General features: G+C 41.3%; 1 non-coding gene across 1 annotated transcript; it reads left to right on the forward strand.

The window, feature by feature from the left end:
* The first annotated feature begins 3,883 nt into the window (after positions 1-3,883).
* On the forward strand, positions 3,884-4,016 carry LOC126010179 (small nucleolar RNA SNORA51). The gene has a single exon (XR_007496307.1). It is a non-coding gene; the product is annotated as a small nucleolar RNA SNORA51 (small nucleolar RNA).
* The last annotated feature ends 412 nt before the right edge of the window (positions 4,017-4,428 follow it).

The following is a 4,428-nucleotide window of genomic DNA, read 5'->3' on the forward strand; positions in this document are numbered from 1 at the left end:
GGAGACTTCCTTGGAGATTCTGTTCCCCAAATTTAGGTTACATGGGACTAGAAAATCCTGGATCCCCATTGAAATCCTTCCATCAGAGAGTACACTAAGAATTCTACTGGACCCAAAGTTAAGGTTGTCATCAGATTTCTTTGGGTTATGAGTGACAGTGATCACAAGGAACAGAAGGTGGGGCAGGAGAGATAGCATGAAGGTAGGGTGTTTGCCTTGCATGCAGAAGGATGGTGGTTCGAATTCCGGCATCCCATATGGTCTCCTGAGCCTTCCAGGAGCGATTTCTGAGTGTAGAGCCCGGAGTAACCCCTGAGCACTGCCGAGTGTGACCCAAAAACCAAAATAAAAAGAAAGAACAGAAGGAGTCAGCCCATAGCAGCAATGATCATCAAGAGGAGACAAGACCACTGCTCCCAAATAGAGGCATGGAATTGGGCAAACATCAACGGCATCATTGAGTTCTCCCATTCCAGGCCCCCACTACATTGGGCAATGTCTAACAAGGGGTGGCTAAATAGGCTCAGTTCCGTCTGCCCTTCCATAAGCACTTGAGATTATCAAAACTTCTAGCCAAGGAGAAAGTGGAACATAATGGAAAATGTGTGTGCGAGTCAGCCATCACCACAGGCTCAACTGATGCAGCCACTCAAACCACTAATTCTTCTCTTACAGATTTTGTGCTTGGATATAAGAAACAATGCAAGTGGCAAGAAGGTGGGAGAGTCAACAGTGGTTGAAAGAGGTGAAGTTGTAAGAGAGACTATGTATGGATAGGTTGAATAGGGTTGAGTGTGGAATCATAACAAGAGAAGGAATGGGATGCTTGAGTTGAGTGAAGTCATGAAAATAATAGGAGTAGTGTGAGAGTAGGTACCAGTGGTGGATTGAGTCGAAGCAGAGATGGAATGCAATGATGGGTTCATAGTTGAGGCCATGGAAAAGAAGGGATCAGGTAGGGAAAAAATGAGAATGGGACCAACTAGGGAAAGAACAGGAGGGAGATGTTAGTGGGACTAGGTATGGAATGGCTTTAATGGATCCAAGGATGAAATGGGATGATGGCAATATTCAAAGAGCGAGGATTAAAATGGGATAAATCTCATTCAAACCCCACCCACCCCTACACCATGTTTTTAGATCCCAGCTGCAGTGCATGGAGGCTGCCCCCCACCTCCCCTATCCTCATCCCAGGGAGTTCTTTGGGACAGAGGTGAATATCCTAATTAGGAGGTTGTAGCCCATTTCCTTGGCGGGCATCATCCCCTGCTGTGCCTGTTTACTTCACTCTGACTCCTGGAAGCATTATTTCCAAAGCTCATGGATTCACAGTCCCCCTCAATTCCAGTCCTGCAACCTAATCTAGATAACACCCCCAACACAAGACACACTCAGGCCCTAACTTTGGGTCCCTGTAGATACAACTTTATTTGGACGTAGGTTGTAATCCAGTTAAGGTGAGATTATACTAGGTCTGGATGGGTTCTATTTCAATGACTTGTGTCTCGAAAAGAGGAGAGATGCAGAGAACATATGATAAGGCAACAAGACACATCCTTCAAAGCAGAGGCCCATGTGAAAATGGGAGTAGAAGTAGATTAATGTCACAAGGAATGATCAATGGGTAGTTTCCAGGAGCTAGAAGATATAAAGAAAGATGTCTCACTAGGAGAGAGAGTTCATGTACTGTGTTTGGTTATAGCAGTCTCTGGGAAGAAAAACTATCTTTGAAGGTCTGACTTGAATTTCAGATTGCCACAACGCTTTGGTATTCAGTCATTCCTGCTGTTGCCCATCTCCTCAGCACATGCTTCAGCTTTTAGACCCCAGAATAACTCTCCTCATTTCCTCTGTGTTCTTATTAGATGGTAAGTTTCTGGGTAAGATAAGACCACAAATTATACTGGAGCTGATTTTGAGTCTTGTGGGGTCCACATGATCTTTTCTATAGCAAATTCAGAATCTGGTTGTATTTTGAATTCTTATTTTGGCCAACAAACCCAGTGCAATAAAGATGGGAGAAAAGAATTTGAAAATAGAGGTGAATCATTTATTATCATTTTTATCTTTTTTTTTTTTTTTTGGTTTTTGGGCCACACTCAGTGGTGCTCAGGGGTTACTCCTGGCTGTCTGCTCAGAAATAGCTCCTGGCAGGCACAGGGGACCATATGGGACTCTGGGATTTGAACCAACCACCTTAGGTCCTGGATCGGCTGCTTGCAAGGCAAACACCGCTGTGCTATCTCTCCAGGCCCATTTTTTTTTAAATCAATTTTTAACATTTGCATTCTTTATTTTTTCATTGTTGTTTAAATATAAAATCTTTATTTAAGCACCATAATTACAAACATTGTAGTTGGGTTTCAGTCATAAATAGAATAGCCCCCTTCACCAGTGCAACATTCCCACCACCAATGTGCCCCCCAACCTTCTTCCCAACCCTGCCTGTATTTGAGACAGGCATTTTATTTCTCTGACTCATTTAGTCATGATAGTTGTTAGTGTAGTTATTTCCCTAACTGCTCTCACTACTCTTTGTGGTGAGCTTCATATTGTGAGTTGGTCCTTCCGGCCCTCATCTCTATTGTCTCTGGACACTATTACACTAATATTCTTAATTTTTCTTAAAGCCCATAGATGAGGGGCTGGAGAAATAGCACAATGATGGGGCATTTGCCTTGCAAGCGGCTGACCCAAGATGAATGGTAGCTCGAATCCCGGCATCCCATATGGTCCCCATTGCCTGCCAGGAGTGATTTCTGAGCAGAGAGCCAAGAGTAACCCCTAAGTGCTGCCGGGTGTGACCCAAAACAAAAACAAAAACAAACCATAGATGAGTGAGACTATTCTGTGTCTATCTCTCTCCCTCTGACTTATTTCACTCAGCATAATAGTTCCATGTACATCCACATATAGAAAAATTTCATGACTTTATCTTTCCTGATGGCAGCATAATATTCATTGTGTATATGTATCACAGTTTTTTTTAGCTGTTCATCTGTTAAAGGGCATCTTTGTTGTTTCCAGACTCTGTCTATTGTAAATAGTGTTGCAATGAATGAATATAGATGTGAGGAAGGGATTTTTGAATTGTATTTTTGTATGCCTAGGGTATATCCCTAGGAATGATATAGCTGGATCATATGGGAGATCAACTTTCAGTTTTTTGAGGAATCTCCATATTGTTTCCCATAAAGGCTGGACTAGACGGCATTTCCACCAGCAGTGAATAAGAGTTCCTTTTTCTCCACATCGCAGCCAGCACTATTGTTCTCATTCTTTGTGATGTGTGCCAGTCTCTGCGGATTACACCAGATTTTTGGTTCTTTCCATGCTGGACCTCTATGGTATTAAAAGGAAAAACTAATAGCCATGACGATATAGGGGACTGACAAAATTAGATTGTGGGTTGGGGATAATAGTGAGGTCATGGATCCTCTCAAACCTTATGCAGCTGTGTGGACCTTGCAAACAAGACACTAAGACCACTAGATTTCATAGTTTTGCTCATTTAGAAAATTTAGGGTCTTCAGTTGCTCTAGAAGCTGAAATATATCTAAAACAATGTTAAATCAGGCAGGTGAGAAGAGGAAATTTATAGATTTAGTAGGGAAATAGAAAGTGTCTGAACTCCATTTTAGATGCTTTGATAGCAGTGCCCATTATTCTCAACTCAGTAAATAAGTTAATTAATTAAAGATATTCATATATAATCTATTGGTAATGAACATTGAACCAGCTATTGATTATAAACTATCTTAATTATGAATTATGACCTAGAAGTTTCTTTGAGAGCCAGCATCTAATCTCGCCACAATTATCTCCTCAATTATGGATGGCTTGGGAAGAACAATGACTCAGACAGATTAAGAATAGAAAAAAAGGCCTCCCAATTTTTACCACAGGCTGTGTTCTTTACACTGACTGTATAGAAAGAAGAGGTACAGTTAATGCACCCCATATACACCTCAACACAGACCCTTTCCCTGGTCTGTATTGTGAATTGGGGGACCAAAAAATAAAAAATAAAAAAGAATAGAAAAAAATCAGACTTCCCTCTTGGAAGCCAGGCCAAAAATTGTCAAATAATTCACCGAACAAATATGTAGGATTGAGCTTCATGGGTCAAACAATCTTTGAAATGGAACATTTTACACCCCATCAATGAAAAGGTGAACCCCTAAAAATTCAAATTCAGGCCCCTTTTGTAAGTCTCCAAAGTAAAGGTGAAGACAGAGTGATCTAAAATATGTGGGTCATTAACAATTGATCCACATAATGACTGAGGTAATGAGAAGATGACAGGGAGGGGACCTTACTGATATCTAATATAGGAAAGGCCACAAAATAAGAAATCCTGATGGGTTATTCTGGAGGGTGGCCTTTTCCTTTAAGGCTTCCTTGTGTCCTTCCACCCCTCTCAAAAAA

Source organism: Suncus etruscus, chromosome 5 (genome assembly GCF_024139225.1).
Source record: "Suncus etruscus isolate mSunEtr1 chromosome 5, mSunEtr1.pri.cur, whole genome shotgun sequence".
Taxonomy (NCBI): domain Eukaryota; kingdom Metazoa; phylum Chordata; class Mammalia; order Eulipotyphla; family Soricidae; genus Suncus; species Suncus etruscus.